Below are 18,064 nucleotides of genomic sequence, written 5' to 3' on the forward strand. Positions count from 1 at the left end.
GTGGGCCTTTAAATGTGAAAAGACAGTGCTGCTTGAATCTCTTAAATTCTTTTGGGAGGTCTGGACTGTCCCAGTTCATTACTGGTGCGTGAAACGAGTTCATTTTGATTTTTGTTTTCAATCGTGTCCGGTACTAGCTGGTATATAAACAGCGCCCTCTGGATAAAATTGAAAAATTTGGCGTGGATTGGGTGCACTGTCCGAGCGGCGAAAATTGAAAGTTTTTAGTCTATTTTTAGCTACAGTGCTCACACTTTGCGTACGTTCTGTACTCTTCACCCGTCGATTTTTCAGAATTCTTCTGCATCCTTAGGTGGAGTCCACTTCTGGACATCATGTGTTATTTCCTTGGGCTTGGGAAAGGGGTTTATAAGGGATTTATAACCACTTTAAATAACCGAACCAAAACTACCGGTATTGACTCTCGTCACGTATATTATCACAGCAATGTAAACACGGTGTTGCCAGCCTATGATACAATATGACTCTAGCGCTAACATAGCTGAAATCGCATATCAACACATCTTCCCCCTTTTGACGGAAAAGATAAAGTTCAGCAAAACTTGACACTTTTGAAAGTTCTCAAATGTTCAGAGTTATTTCAGTTCTGCTGTATCCTTGCATTTTAGCTGTTTTCCATAAAACGCTTTACAAATATGCACTTCAAATCCTGTGCAGTGTAAAATATTATAGTGATGAATAAAGCTTCACTCAGTGTTTACATCTATATTTTGAGTCACTTTTGAGTCTGTGATTGTCTTTAACATGTGTGAAGTTTAAACACTTTTAACATTTCAGAATTATAGAACACGTTCTGCTTTAACAATTAAGATGTTCAAAGTTCCAACAAACATAACTACATGTATGATGCAGTGAGATCTTAACTATGCAGATTTACAAATTAGTAAAATCTTTTGACAAAACAATGAAATTTGCTAGCATGAATTTGGACATGCTGATTTCCAAACATGTTCTCAGAAAAGAAATCCAAACATATCTGCTTAGTTACCAATCACTGTTTCATTTAACTATTCTAGAGTAACTTTTAAACTCAAACTTTTATGGTATGTAAAGTTGCATAATATACCATACAAAACTGCTCAAACATTTCATACATTCAAACTTCTTGTGATGCATGTACAATTGTCCAAATTTTGTTTTACAACTTCCTTAACAAACATATTATTTATGTAATAGTTATCTTGCTACCACACAATAATGAATGTAACTTTAACAAATGTCTAAGCGGTATACTCCTCGCTGTAGTATTTTGGGTTTAACTTGACTTCGCGACTACTTCTACGAACTGGTGCTGTTGCTGTTGCTGGTGACTTGCTTGCAGCAGGCGACAACTCTGAAGCTTGACTTGGCTGTTGATTTGTAGCTTGACTTGGTTGCTGGTTTGTAGCTTGTTCCTCATCTGACTCTTCAGGAAGCGTTGACTCTGTTGTTTTCATCAGATGACGCCGATTTCTTCTGTAAACTTCACCAGTTGTAGTCTTCACTTTGTAGGATCTATTTGGAAGGACTTCCAAGATTACACCTTTCTGTGACCAAAGTGGATTGTTAGTAGTAGGCTTGTCCATTTTCTGTACTCTTACAGTATCTCCCACTTTCAGTGGAGCTAAGAAAGCAGTTTTCTTATCATAGTTTGCTTTCTGTCTTCGTTTCAACTCATTTTTCATCTTCTTCGTTGAATTTGAAGACTTTGTTAGTGTGCCTAATAGGACTTTGGCTATTGGCAGGTTAGATCTAATGCGCCTATTGAACAAAAGTTCTGCTGGTGACTTTCCATGCTCTAGTGGTGTGCTTCTATAGATCTGTAATGCAAGGTAAATGTCTTCTTTACTTGCAGTCACCTTTCTGATCATGGACTTCATTTGCTTTACTGCATTCTCTGCCTGCCCATTTGACGCTGGGTAGTGTGGACTTGACGTTGTGTGCTTAAAGTCCCACACCTTCTTGAAATCTACAAATTCTTGGCTTGTAAATTGTGGTCCGTTGTCACTAATCACTTCCATAGGTGTCCCATGTCTTGCAAAATTTGACTTCATGGCATTGATTACAGCTTTGCTGGTGGTGTTGCTTGTCAAGGTGCTGATTTCTATGTACTGTGAATAGTAGTCTACCATAGCAACATAATCTCTTCCATCTATTGTGAAAAGGTCCACCCCAACTTTCTCCCACGGTCGATCTGGTACCTTGTGTGGTTTCATTGGTTCAGCTTGCTGTTTTCTTTGGTTTCCAATGCATGCTGGGCAACTTTGTACCATAGCTTCAATGTCCGAGTTGATTCTGGGCCAATAAAGTACATCCCTTGCACGACGCTTGCACTTTTCAATTCCTAAGTGCCCTTTGTGGATCTGTTCCAACATGGCGTTGTGCATACTTGAGGGTACTACTATCCTATCACCCTTGAAGATGATGCCTTGGACTACTGATAACTCTTCTCTGTAGTTCCAGTACTCTCTGCATTCTGATGGACATTGTCTCCTTTCATCTGGCCAACCAGTCAGGATTACATTGGTTAGCTTTGTAAGATTAGGATCTTTAAGGGTTTCTTCCTTAATCTCCTCCATTCTTGTAGTAGCTACTGGCAATGTTGTCATGATAGCATTTACGTATGCTTCTACCTCTTCTTCCAGCGATGGATCTTTCTTCGCGGACTCTGACTGATCAAATGCTCTTGATAAAGCATCCGCTGTGAACAGTTCCTTTCCTGGTGTGTATATCAGGTTGAAGTCATACTTCTGGAGTCTTATGCGCATTCTCTGTAGGCGCAGCGGACTATCTGCTAGTGGCTTCTTGAAGATTGAGACTAGCGGTTTGTGATCAGTTTCTGCCACAAATGTCATACCATGTACAAACTGGTGAAATCTTTCACATGCATTTGTCAGCGCCAGACACTCTTTTTCTATTTGAGCGTAGCGAGTTTCGGCATCTGTCATCGCTTTCGATGCATAGGCTACAGGACTCCAACCATCTGAATCTTGCTGAAGTAAGACTGCGCCCAAGCCGTTCTGTGAAGCATCAGCGGAGATCTTTGTTGGTTTCTTCGGATCGTAGAACTTCAAGACTGGACTTGTAGTCAGTGTTGTTCTCAGGTCGTTCCATGCCGACTCTTGCTCAGGACCCCATAACCACTCATTCTGATTCTCTTGCAGTGCTCTAAGTGGAGCTGCCTTGGCTGATACATCTGGTATGAATTTGGCTTGATAATTAACCATACCAAGAAATCTCTGAATGTCACCTTTGCACTCTGGACGTGGCATATCGTGGATTGCTTGAGTCTTCTTAGGATCAGGTTTAATTCCTTTGTCGCTAAGGACGTCTCCTAGGTATGTCAGCTCGTTGACTCCGAACTGGCATTTGTCAAGGTTTAACTTCAGGTTTACACTTCTGCATTTCTCCAACACTTTCCTTAGACGTTCATCATGCTCCTCTCTTGTAGCACCCCACACGATGAAATCATCCATCATGGTGTCAACTCCATCAAGGTCTTCAAACAGACAGTGGATCTTGCGATGGAATGCTTCTGGAGCCATTGAGATTCCAAATGGGAGCCTCAAAAACCTATATCTGGCAAACGGTGTGATGAATGTACACAACTTGGAGCTTTCTTCATCCAACTTGATCTGCCAGAAACCTGAGTAGGCGTCTAATTTGGAGAAATATTTGGCATCTGCAAACTGTGCCATCATCTCTTCTCTTGATGGTAACTTGAAATCTTCTCTCTTGACTGCTTTGTTCAAGTCTCTGGGGTCAAGGCATATTCTTAGGTTGCCATCTTTCTTGACCACTGTTACCATTGCATGAACCCAATCAGTTGGTTCATCTATCTTGGCAATGACTTGCATTTGTTCCATTTTGTCAAGTTGTGCTTTCAACTTCTCTCTGACCGGAAATGGAACCTTCCGACAGGCATTCTTCACGGGGATCACTTCTTTGTCTACGTTGATCTTGTGTTCACCCGGTAGACATCCGAGGCCTTCGAACACATCTCCAAACTCTTCTTGAAGGATCTTGTATCTTGTGACTGATGGTCCACCTAAAGCTTCTATGTTCCAGATAGCTTTGACCAACTCTAGCTTCTTGCAGGCTTTCAATCCTAACACTGGTTGATACCTATTGTGTCTTCCACCCTCCTTTGAGATGTGGAATGGTAATAGTACTGTTCCTGATTTGTATGTTACTTGTGCCATGCAAACACCTATTATGGGTATTCGTGCTCCAGTAATCCCTTTAACTTTCACCTCCGTCCTCTTCATTTCTGGTCTGGGTTTTAGTCTTTTATTCACCTATTGGAAGAACATTGCATCCAGCCCCAGTATCCAGTTTGAACGGTACTGTGATATTGTTAATCTTCATTGGTAAAATCCACTCTTCTTCATCGTCGTCTTCAGTGACTAACGCATCTACGAAGAACTCTTCAGGCTCATATGTGCTTTCAGCTGTGCCAATTTGGTCGACTTTCTTCGCTGAAGGGCAATGAGACAGCCAGTGATTTTTCTGTCCACAGGATTTACAAGTTGTTCCACATGCAGGACATGACCTTGGTTTATGCTTTCTACCACACTTCTTGCACTGGAATGTCTTGTCCGACATCTGTTTCTTCTTGTCTGGACCTCTGTCGGATCCATTCTTCGGCTTTGCACCGTGGTTGTGACTTCTCTGTGTCTTCTTGATTGCGTGGAGATTTGTTTCAGCTTTTTGAGACATTGCTTTCATGCTTTCTTTGGCTGTTTCCTGGTTTTGACCAATCTGAATTGCTTTGAATAGAGTCAGCTCATCTCCTTTGTCCAGGCATTTTTCTCTGACCACCGTTTCCCTAGCACGTAACACTATGGCGTCCCGGATCATTCGGTCTTCTTCCTGGTACCCGCATGCTTTGACAAGAATTTTCAAGTCTGTTACGAAATTGTCAAATTTCTCTGTTGACTGTTGATATCTGTTATTGAATGCTACCGTTGCTCTGATTTCGTTTTTCTTTGGTGCAACATATGCTTCAAATTTACCAAACACTCCATCAAGCGTGGCATCCTCAGCAGGTTGGGCTGCAATGTTATTTGCTTCATCCGCTGGAACTGCTGGCTTCCATTCAAATGTGCTGTAGACCTCTGCCTTTATCACCCATGTATGTCATCAAATAATTGACTTGACGTAGCTCTGGTTTATCTGCCAGTGGGCCTTTAAATGTGAAAAGACAGTGCTGCTTGAATCTCTTAAATTCTTTTGGGAGGTCTGGACTGTCCCAGTTCATTACTGGTGCGTGAAACGAGTTCATTTTGATTTTTGTTTTCAATCGTGTCCGGTACTAGCTGGTATATAAACAGCGCCCTCTGGATAAAATTGAAAAATTTGGCGTGGATTGGGTGCACTGTCCGAGCGGCGAAAATTGAAAGTTTTTAGTCTATTTTTAGCTACAGTGCTCACACTTTGCGTACGTTCTGTACTCTTCACCCGTCGATTTTTCAGAATTCTTCTGCATCCTTAGGTGGAGTCCACTTCTGGACATCATGTGTTATTTCCTTGGGCTTGGGAAAGGGGTTTATAAGGGATTTATAACCACTTTAAATAACCGAACCAAAACTACCGGTATTGACTCTCGTCACGTATATTATCACAGCAATGTAAACACGGTGTTGCCAGCCTATGATACAATATGACTCTAGCGCTAACATAGCTGAAATCGCATATCAACACATCTTCCCCCTTTTGACGGAAAAGATAAAGTTCAGCAAAACTTGACACTTTTGAAAGTTCTCAAATGTTCAGAGTTATTTCAGTTCTGCTGTATCCTTGCATTTTAGCTGTTTTCCATAAAACGCTTTACAAATATGCACTTCAAATCCTGTGCAGTGTAAAATATTATAGTGATGAATAAAGCTTCACTCAGTGTTTACATCTATATTTTGAGTCACTTTTGAGTCTGTGATTGTCTTTAACATGTGTGAAGTTTAAACACTTTTAACATTTCAGAATTATAGAACACGTTCTGCTTTAACAATTAAGATGTTCAAAGTTCCAACAAACATAACTACATGTATGATGCAGTGAGATCTTAACTATGCAGATTTACAAATTAGTAAAATCTTTTGACAAAACAATGAAATTTGCTAGCATGAATTTGGACATGCTGATTTCCAAACATGTTCTCAGAAAAGAAATCCAAACATATCTGCTTAGTTACCAATCACTGTTTCATTTAACTATTCTAGAGTAACTTTTAAACTCAAACTTTTATGGTATGTAAAGTTGCATAATATACCATACAAAACTGCTCAAACATTTCATACATTCAAACTTCTTGTGATGCATGTACAATTGTCCAAATTTTGTTTTACAACTTCCTTAACAAACATATTATTTATGTAATAGTTATCTTGCTACCACACAATAATGAATGTAACTTTAACAAATGTCTAAGCGGTATACTCCTCGCTGTAGTATTTTGGGTTTAACTTGACTTCGCGACTACTTCTACGAACTGGTGCTGTTGCTGTTGTTGGTGACTTGCTTGCAGCAGGCGACAACTCTGAAGCTTGACTTGGCTGTTGATTTGTAGCTTGACTTGGTTGCTGGTTTGTAGCTTGTTCCTCATCTGACTCTTCAGGAAGCGTTGACTCTGTTGTTTTCATCAGATGACGCCGATTTCTTCTGTAAACTTCACCAGTTGTAGTCTTCACTTTGTAGGATCTATTTGGAAGGACTTCCAAGATTACACCTTTCTGTGACCAAAGTGGATTGTTAGTAGTAGGCTTGTCCATTTTCTGTACTCTTACAGTATCTCCCACTTTCAGTGGAGCTAAGAAAGCAGTTTTCTTATCATAGTTTGCTTTCTGTCTTCGTTTCAACTCATTTTTCATCTTCTTCGTTGAATTTGAAGACTTTGTTAGTGTGCCTAATAGGACTTTGGCTATTGGCAGGTTAGATCTAATGCGCCTATTGAACAAAAGTTCTGCTGGTGACTTTCCATGCTCTAGTGGTGTGCTTCTATAGATCTGTAATGCAAGGTAAATGTCTTCTTTACTTGCAGTCACCTTTCTGATCATGGACTTCATTTGCTTTACTGCATTCTCTGCCTGCCCATTTGACGCTGGGTAGTGTGGACTTGACGTTGTGTGCTTAAAGTCCCACACCTTCTTGAAATCTACAAATTCTTGGCTTGTAAATTGTGGTCCGTTGTCACTAATCACTTCCATAGGTGTCCCATGTCTTGCAAAATTTGACTTCATGGCATTGATTACAGCTTTGCTGGTGGTGTTGCTTGTCAAGGTGCTGATTTCTATGTACTGTGAATAGTAGTCTACCATAGCAACATAATCTCTTCCATCTATTGTGAAAAGGTCCACCCCAACTTTCTCCCACGGTCGATCTGGTACCTTGTGTGGTTTCATTGGTTCAGCTTGCTGTTTTCTTTGGTTTCCAATGCATGCTGGGCAACTTTGTACCATAGCTTCAATGTCCGAGTTGATTCTGGGCCAATAAAGTACATCCCTTGCACGACGCTTGCACTTTTCAATTCCTAAGTGCCCTTTGTGGATCTGTTCCAACATGGCGTTGTTGTGCATACTTGAGGGTACTACTATCCTATCACCCTTGAAGATGATGCCTTGGACTACTGATAACTCTTCTCTGTAGTTCCAGTACTCTCTGCATTCTGATGGACATTGTCTCCTTTCATCTGGCCAACCAGTCAGGATTACATTGGTTAGCTTTGTAAGATTAGGATCTTTAAGGGTTTCTTCCTTAATCTCCTCCATTCTTGTAGTAGCTACTGGCAATGTTGTCATGATAGCATTTACGTATGCTTCTACCTCTTCTTCCAGCGATGGATCTTTCTTCGCGGACTCTGACTGATCAAATGCTCTTGATAAAGCATCCGCTGTGAACAGTTCCTTTCCTGGTGTGTATATCAGGTTGAAGTCATACTTCTGGAGTCTTATGCGCATTCTCTGTAGGCGCAGCGGACTATCTGCTAGTGGCTTCTTGAAGATTGAGACTAGCGGTTTGTGATCAGTTTCTGCCACAAATGTCATACCATGTACAAACTGGTGAAATCTTTCACATGCATTTGTCAGCGCCAGACACTCTTTTTCTATTTGAGCGTAGCGAGTTTCGGCATCTGTCATCGCTTTCGATGCATAGGCTACAGGACTCCAACCATCTGAATCTTGCTGAAGTAAGACTGCGCCCAAGCCGTTCTGTGAAGCATCAGCGGAGATCTTTGTTGGTTTCTTCGGATCGTAGAACTTCAAGACTGGACTTGTAGTCAGTGTTGTTCTCAGGTCGTTCCATGCCGACTCTTGCTCAGGACCCCATAACCACTCATTCTGATTCTCTTGCAGTGCTCTAAGTGGAGCTGCCTTGGCTGATACATCTGGTATGAATTTGGCTTGATAATTAACCATACCAAGAAATCTCTGAATGTCACCTTTGCACTCTGGACGTGGCATATCGTGGATTGCTTGAGTCTTCTTAGGATCAGGTTTAATTCCTTTGTCGCTAAGGACGTCTCCTAGGTATGTCAGCTCGTTGACTCCGAACTGGCATTTGTCAAGGTTTAACTTCAGGTTTACACTTCTGCATTTCTCCAACACTTTCCTTAGACGTTCATCATGCTCCTCTCTTGTAGCACCCCACACGATGAAATCATCCATCATGGTGTCAACTCCATCAAGGTCTTCAAACAGACAGTGGATCTTGCGATGGAATGCTTCTGGAGCCATTGAGATTCCAAATGGGAGCCTCAAAACCTATATCTGGCAAACGGTGTGATGAATGTACACAACTTGGAGCTTTCTTCATCCAACTTGATCTGCCAGAAACCTGAGTAGGCGTCTAATTTGGAGAAATATTTGGCATCTGCAAACTGTGCCATCATCTCTTCTCTTGATGGTAACTTGAAATCTTCTCTCTTGACTGCTTTGTTCAAGTCTCTGGGGTCAAGGCATATTCTTAGGTTGCCATCTTTCTTGACCACTGTTACCATTGCATGAACCCAATCAGTTGGTTCATCTATCTTGGCAATGACTTGCATTTGTTCCATTTTGTCAAGTTGTGCTTTCAACTTCTCTCTGACCGGAAATGGAACCTTCCGACAGGCATTCTTCACGGGGATCACTTCTTTGTCTACGTTGATCTTGTGTTCACCCGGTAGACATCCGAGGCCTTCGAACACATCTCCAAACTCTTCTTGAAGGATCTTGTATCTTGTGACTGATGGTCCACCTAAAGCTTCTATGTTCCAGATAGCTTTGACCAACTCTAGCTTCTTGCAGGCTTTCAATCCTAACACTGGTTGATACCTATTGTGTCTTCCACCCTCCTTTGAGATGTGGAATGGTAATAGTACTGTTCCTGATTTGTATGTTACTTGTGCCATGCAAACACCTATTATGGGTATTCGTGCTCCAGTAATCCCTTTAACTTTCACCTCCGCCCTCTTCATTTCTGGTCTGGGTTTTAGTCTTTTATTCACCTATTGGAAGAACATTGCATCCAGCCCCAGTATCCAGTTTGAACGGTACTGTGATATTGTTAATCTTCATTGGTAAAATCCACTCTTCTTCATCGTCGTCTTCAGTGACTAACGCATCTACGAAGAACTCTTCAGGCTCATATGTGCTTTCAGCTGTGCCAATTTGGTCGACTTTCTTCGCTGAAGGGCAATGAGACAGCCAGTGATTTTTCTGTCCACAGGATTTACAAGTTGTTCCACATGCAGGACATGACCTTGGTTTATGCTTTCTACCGCACTTCTTGCACTGGAATGTCTTGTCCGACATCTGTTTCTTCTTGTCTGGACCTCTGTCGGATCCATTCTTCGGCTTTGCACCGTGGTTGTGACTTCTCTGTGTCTTCTTGATTGCGTGGAGATTTGTTTCAGCTTTTTGAGACATTGCTTTCATGCTTTCTTTGGCTGTTTCCTGGTTTTGACCAATCTGAATTGCTTTGAATAGAGTCAGCTCATCTCCTTTGTCCAGGCATTTTTCTCTGACCACCGTTTCCCTAGCACGTAACACTATGGCGTCCCGGATCATTCGGTCTTCTTCCTGGTACCCGCATGCTTTGACAAGAATTTTCAAGTCTGTTACGAAATTGTCAAATTTCTCTGTTGACTGTTGATATCTGTTATTGAATGCTACCGTTGCTCTGATTTCGTTTTTCTTTGGTGCAACATATGCTTCAAATTTACCAAACACTCCATCAAGCGTGGCATCCTCAGCAGGTTGGGCTGCAATGTTATTTGCTTCATCCGCTGGAACTGCTGGCTTCCATTCAAATGTGCTGTAGACCTCTGCCTTTATCACCCATGTATGTCATCAAATAATTGACTTGACGTAGCTCTGGTTTATCTGCCAGTGGGCCTTTAAATGTGAAAAGACAGTGCTGCTTGAATCTCTTAAATTCTTTTGGGAGGTCTGGACTGTCCCAGTTCATTACTGGTGCGTGAAACGAGTTCATTTTGATTTTTGTTTTCAATCGTGTCCGGTACTAGCTGGTATATAAACAGCGCCCTCTGGATAAAATTGAAAAATTTGGCGTGGATTGGGTGCACTGTCCGAGCGGCGAAAATTGAAAGTTTTAGTCTATTTTAGCTACAGTGCTCACACTTTGCGTACGTTCTGTACTCTTCACCCGTCGATTTTTCAGAATTCTTCTGCATCCTTAGGTGGAGTCCACTTCTGGACATCATGTGTTATTTCCTTGGGCTTGGGAAAGGGGTTTATAAGGGATTTATAACCACTTTAAATAACCGAACCAAAACTACCGGTATTGACTCTCGTCACGTATATTATCACAGCAATGTAAACACGGTGTTGCCAGCCTATGATACAATATGACGCTAGCGCTAACATAGCTGAAATCGCATATCAACACAGAATCCTCACTTATGCATCAGTATAGCTATTGGGCAGCAGGGCCGTTCCGACCATTAGGCCAGGTAAGGCGGTCGCCTAGGGCGGCAAACGCAGAGGGGCGCAAAAAAAAGGGGCGAAAAAAGAAAAAATGGCGATGGAGAAAGAAAAGGGAAGAAATAGGTCAAAACTGATTAGTTTTCAAGGGGGTGACCCCCTTAACACTTTTTTGGTATGCTTTGGTGGGGCGGCCGGGAGAGGCTTTGCCTAGGGCGGCAAAAATCCACAAAATCCATAGGAACGGCCCTGTTGGGCAGGACAAAATGACTATTTCACAGGGTTCGGTTTTTGCCGGCAAAAACCTGTTTTTGCCGGCAAAGTGGCAAAAACCTGGCAAAAACTGTTCTTGCCAGTTTTTGCCTGGTTTAAACCGGCAAAAATGGCGAAAACTGGCAAAAACTCACATATAGTCACTCAAATATTAAAAAGTGGCACAGAAAGCTCATAAACAGTAACACACAACTTTTAATGAATCATTCAACATATTTTTTGTCTCATCAAGTCCTTGAAATGAAAAAGTTTTGAATTGGATACATGCCACATTTCAGTTAAATGCACTTGGGCAATGAAAACGCATGCCTTTAATTTCTTAATATATTGCTTATAATTACAAAATCTGGCCTTGTTACACTTGAGAACTTATTTTTGTAACTTAATAAAAAATTTTTGAGATGTAAAAACTGAACTATAAATCACTTTTTCAGTTTTTGCCATTTTTGCCGGCATAAACTGGCAAAAACTGTTTTTGCCAAGTGGTTAAAACCGCGGTTAAAACCACGGTTTTTTCCACCTGCGGCAAAAACCTGCGAACCCTGCTATTTCATGAATTTTTCATACACGAAGATAAGATAAAGTTTAACCTTAAAAATGTAGTAATTTTGCATAATTTATCTGGATCAGAATAAACTTACTAATTGTTTCTATATTGACATATTTAAGACACTGAAGTATAAAGGAACATACAACAATTATTACAGACTATGCATAAGTATGATTATGAACCCAATGTTGGTTACAGATACTCTTTCAAAGTTGTGTATTAAACCCGGGGTATTAAATTGTTAAACACTCCTCGGTCTCCCCTAATTGTTTTGGGTCCATATTATAGAACACTTTTGACCAGTGGCATTACTGGCATAGCTGCTGGGGAGACAGGGGGCCGGGGGGCAATTTCTCCCTGGCAAAAATTGCCTATTTGGGCCCACGCCCCCTAGTGCAAGGAAAAAGGAGGGAGAAAGAGGAAAAAGGAGAGGGGGAGAGAAGGAGAGGAGAGGCAGAGAGATGGGGAATCCATACGATATACAATATTATATCATGATTACAGTGACTTTAGCCATGTGATAGTTTTTATTATATACCTCATCTATAGATTCCCGCCATCTGATTGGTTAAAAGAGCGGGCATAGTTTTGACTATGCCTGCAAAAACGTAACTATTCCCCGGGCATAGTTCTGCGTGTGCGTTGTTCCCAGCGTAAAATGATATTACGCACATGTTAATATTTGCTCGCGCTATAATTACGCGGAAATCGCAGATTGTAATATGTGCCGTTCGCTTTGAAACTAATTTCTCTTTCCAAAATCGATGCTTTTAATCATACAGATGACAAGAATCTTTAGATTTGGTATATAAAACAAATATTGACTGCTTTTTATTCGAGTGATGGTTGAAATTATAGGCCCGCATTGCTCTCCAAACCATGACCATGGTTTTGAGGTCACCTTGGGCCTATAATTTTAACCATGCCCCTCATTGCAGTCAATATTTGTATACTATCACATGGCATGAAAAGAAACCATTTGATATCATGATATAAAACAAACATTACATGCCAATATTCGTGTAGAAAAAATATATCATTTGGTCAAATTTTGACTGATCTATTTCACTCGGCTACGCCTCGTGAAATAGAACAGTCAAAATTTGACCTCATGATATATTTTGTACTATCACACTATTTGTATACCATACGATTATTATCAATAAGCCTGGCAAAATTGTCTATTTGGGCCCCCCCTCCCCCAAGTGCAGGGAAATTTGGTGCATTTGGGCCCCGCCCCATACAGGCTTGTCCCCCTGGATAAAATCCCAGCTACGCCGCTGCTTTTGACAGTCCTTGTGATATACAACCTCCCCCCTGCCCAGCTCCAGAGTTATTGACAATTTGTAAACAATTTTGATCATCATGGTTTTGTTTTGAATTTAGAATGATATTTTTGACCAATATATACAAAAGAATAGGAATATATCATCAAGTCTCTTTTGCATCAAAATTGGCCAATCAATAAAACCCACTTTATCATACTTTATCATACCGGTAAAAAGAATGTTGCATTTGTGAAAGAACATGATCAAAAATCAAATTTTGAGAAAAAAGCACTTTTCTCTCCATTCTTTTAGAAGTTCCACACAAAAATTGTCCTCATTTCCAAGTGAAATTGGGGGGGGGGGCAAAATTCAAAAGAGTCCTTGGAATGGTAAATGGAAAAAAAATGTCCACAATTCCCCATGGTAAGGGGGTGAAATGAAAATGCATCCTCAAAATGATAAAAATAGTGGGGTATTTGGGGGCAAATTTTCCTTGATTTAGCACAAAATAGGGGGTAAGATTGTTGCATTTATGTCCTCAATTCACTGTGAAATTGAGGGTCATTTTCAAATCCTGGAACGGTCATACGTCCTACCTTTAAATACAAACTGAATCCACCGGGATCCATTTAAAGATGAATCACATTGTGGCTAATTTTAGTAGGCTGGAAAATAGATAATCCATAGACATCCATGTTAAACATGTTAACCACAATCCAAATTAAGTAGCCACTTGAGAAGTGGACTACCACTGCCAGTCTACCAGTTGCCCAGCTAAAACGTCCGTCACTATCCACTCTTGATTGACTGGCGGAATTAAGTCCTTAACAAGTCACAACTAGAATTTTTGGACAATTTGATTTTTATCCTTTCTAGATATGTCTGATTTTGCATTAAAATTTGTGTAAATTCCCGATTTCATGAAGAATGCGGCATGTTTTGTAGGCTCCGACTGCCGACTGGGCTAGCTAGCTTATTACATCGATAACTGCATGAATAGGCAACAACTAGTGGTAACCAGCCCTAGTTCTTCTCTGCATTTTCAACAATTTCTTATACAAAGGTCTGAATCTGGAGCTATCAAAAACAAAGGGCACACAGAAAAAAGTAAGTACCAGTCTCACTTCCTACCTTGCCTCACATGATGATAAAACTTGTGAAAGTGGACGTAAAATGACCGGAATTGTGAATTGATAGGATGATGTTTCGGGCTATACTATTCAGCAAATTACTTAAGCAGTGTCTGCTCTGTCTGATTATTGCGTAAAAAGAACAAGGTCACACAATACTACACAGTTTGAACAGCGAATGACTCAATGAGGTGCCGATGTGATGATTATGTGATTCAATTGGAGCTTGTTGACACTGTGGCAAAGAAAGCTAATTCCATCAGAGCCTTCCTTAGCAGAAACATTGGCCACTGTGGACACAAGATCAAAGAGACCAGCTGCAAAACCTTCATCCGCCCTATAGTTGAGTACCGTACCGGTATACCACTACATCCTGGGACCCTCATACACAACGCAACATCAGAAAGATTGAGCATGAGCATGAGCAGGTTCAGAGAAGTTGTGCTAGGTTTGTCACCGGTAACTATGTAGCTCCAGCAGTGTGACAGCCATGGTCAGGGGCGGAGCAAGAGCAACAGGGGCCCATGGACAAGGAGTAGTACGGGCCCTTATAACCAGGGTGAGATTTACCTTATATGGGGGCCATGGGCCAGGCCAAAATTTTGAGGCCCCGAACTCACGTACCGAGGAAGGCATGTGCACTCAAGTCAGTGGCCAAGTTTTGGTTTACGTATAATATAGAAATGGATTAACATATTTTGTTCCGATGTTACTAGGACATTTGCACACAAAGCACGTGAAAAAAAATCAATTTCAGACTACTTTAATACCAGATCAACATGAATTTTGGTACTTGAATGCGCGCGAAGCGCGGAAATTTTTACAATTTTGTCCTATTTTGGCCAAAAAACATGCTGCTATTGGAGTTAAAAGAAAGATGTATATAGGGCAATTTTGGGGGCCCCAACCCGTGCCCATCTGGCCCAAAGGCAATGGTAAATCAAGCCCGGCATCAGCCCTTATTCAATTTTTGCTTTTGTGCTCGGGCCCTGAACCCGCGGGGCCCATGGATTTCGTCCACCCTGTCCCCCCGCTTGCTACGCCCCTGGCCATGGTTCAAGATCTCCAATGGCCCACCTTGGCTACCAGACGTCTCCAAAGCAGGCTGGAGATGATGTACCGCATTCGGTTTGACCTCATCGACATCAGGTGTTCTCACACTCCCAGTACATGACTTGTCCGCTAGCTTCAAACACCAGAACCTAGAGGCCATGGTTCCCGCTTTCAATATCCGTGGTGCAATTCGACAGCTTACTCAAACTCATACTTTCCACGCACTATCCGTGACTGGAACAGCCTGTCAACCAACCCAGCTGCATCCTGTTCCCTGAGTTCAAGACTGCATAGAGGGCCTCCTGGCAGTAATCACCTTGTACCACGCATGACCACCCTCGCAGTCCATTTGATACTCATGATCTATACGAGGACTGCACAACCAAGGTCAAGAAGAAAAAAATAAGAATCAGAACCCCACTTCGTATGTACACCATTAAAACTGAGCCAAATTGGCACTTTTGGCAGACCGCTGAAGTACCATGCTGAAAACTATAGACTGCTACATGTTAGTATTACTGGTAACAGTAGGCCTACATGTAGTCATGGTATGATGGTAGTAGTACAGTATTAGAATTATAAGCTTACATAGATCCAGTCATGCCAGTTGTAGTAACTACGAGTACAAATTTCGAACGTTTGAGGACTTTGGAACTGACAAAATTATAATTACACCATGTCAACAATAAAACCTAATATTCCGTATTCGCATTAAAATAATATGGACACATTCTAGTTACTTACTGGCACAAAATCCACGCACAAAATATTCCAGAAAACTTGAAATTCAACAGCTATCGTCATCGAGTTTGGTGAGTACGTGAGTTTCGCAATCACACGCTTCAATCAAAACAAATGCACACGTGCTGTACATTAACATAAGGGCGCACAACACTAAATAGAAAAAATAAAAGGACTGTATGAGGCCAGACCCCAAGAAGCAGACAGAAGAAAATTGTTTGCACGCCCTCCAGTGGGATTTTTGGGTGGATAGGTCGGTCGGAAAAATATATACTAAGTATATCTTTTTTAATGACTCATTACTGTATAGGCATAGGCAATGAACATTGTTCATTTGGAAAGAATAGATAAATAAATACTTCACTTCAAACTTCCAATACGCAAGATACACCCCATAAATGGATTCAATTAGAATGACTGCATGATACATGCATGGGACACAGTTAATATGGAAACATTATAAAATGTTATAATGGGTTTAAAATTTTAAAGGATTTTGGGTTGCAAGCCTGGTTGCAAGCAAACATTTTTTTTTGCCTAGTGTACGGTGTACCATGAGGGACATGCAAACTTAAAATAATTTTTTACAAACTCAAATAATTTTCTACAAACTCAAATAATTTTTTACAAACTCAAATAATTTTTGCAAACTCTAATAATTTTTGCAAACTCTGATAATTTTTTACAAACTCAAATAATTTTTTACAAACTCAAATAATTTTTGCAAACTTAAATTAATTTCTGCAAACTCAAATAATTTTTGCAAACTCTAATAATTTTTTACAAATTAAAATAATTTTTTACAAACTCAAATAATTGTTGCAAAACGATCGATTAGGCTATGCAAATTATAGGGTGGCTATAGATAATAGGCTTATGATATATTAGAACATTAAAGGTCCGTAACCCGATCGACAGCATCATCCACCCGATTTTTTTCATTGTTGATGAGGTTTTGGTATCACATAAGAGATACTATTTTTCTCATTGCTATCCTGAAATTTGACGCTCCAAGTCGATGTATTTCCGGAGAAATCATGAAACACAGCGGTTTTTACAGGCTACCAGTTGTTCGCATTTTACACGACACGGGAGTTTTGGGTAGTCATAGAATGAAATCGGAATAGATTCGGAAGACTTCACCCCAGTACCAATTCGTCCGCAAAAATACATCAAATAGGCCCCCTAATGTCAAACTATAGATGGCGCTATAATGATATAAAAAAAAAACAAAAATAAAGAAATACATAAGAGGCGAAATAAATAAGAAAACATGACCTATATTGTCAAGCATGATACGAGGAATATGAAAAAATTATGAGAGCACCCCCCATTAAAAAATTAGTTAAAAATAAAACAAAAAATCATAAATATGTGAAAATGTGCATCATATAGCTAAAAATAAAGAAATAATTAAGCGAAGTAAATACAGCATGGGCTATCTTGTCAAGAATGATAATGAGAATTTTAAAGATTAATCAGTATGAATAGAGGGTATAAAAGTGTACAGGGGCGAGCCGGTTTTGCCAAGGCGAACACTTCCTGTTTCCACCGGGACATGCGCTCGGCCGTTGTTTCGGGATGCCTGACCAGAATGCAATTCACGCGTACCAGTGTATTGGCTTGCTAATATGCTAATTATTCACAGTGGAGTGGTCGGTGTTGGTCAGATTGTAGATGGTTTCATTTGGAATCCGATCCACACGCTTGATGTTTAACATGACTCTGTAGCAAGATGTTGTAAATGCATTGATCTTGTTTTCCATGTCCATGACTCACACCAGTACAGAAAGACAGTAACACAAGTTATCTCAAACAGCTTGATTTTTGTTCCGATTACCAGGGATGGGCTTCTCCAAAGGCGTTCCAGTTTCCAGAAACCTGCCCAGGCTAGTGCTTTTCTTCTTTTTAGGTCTCCAACACTATAGAGCCCATCTTGGAACCCAAGTACTTGAAGTCTGTGACATGGTTGATGGTACTACCATAGACTTTAAGTGATGGCTGGGCGTTACAGTTTGAAGTCATATATTCTGTCTTAGGAGCGCTGATGACGATGCCTAGATCTGCTGCTGCAGTTGCAGTCCTAGTAAGCTGTGACTGGGCCGGGCTATGGAAAATTCCAACAAGGCA

At 40.7% G+C, this 18,064-nt stretch overlaps 1 protein-coding gene across 1 annotated transcript in view; it reads right to left on the bottom strand.

The window, feature by feature from the left end:
* The window catches only part of LOC140136621 (uncharacterized), a 157,339-nt gene extending 141,267 nt beyond the window's left edge, over window positions 1-16,072 (bottom strand). The window contains exon 1 of the mRNA XM_072158312.1: window positions 15,938-16,072. The gene's annotated coding sequence lies outside the window, so the exon portion shown is untranslated. The remainder of the gene's footprint in view (window positions 1-15,937) is intronic.
* Between the last annotated feature and the right edge of the window lie 1,992 nt (window positions 16,073-18,064).

The sequence above is a fragment of the Amphiura filiformis genome, chromosome 2, assembly GCF_039555335.1.
Source record: "Amphiura filiformis chromosome 2, Afil_fr2py, whole genome shotgun sequence".
Lineage (NCBI taxonomy): Eukaryota > Metazoa > Echinodermata > Ophiuroidea > Amphilepidida > Amphiuridae > Amphiura > Amphiura filiformis.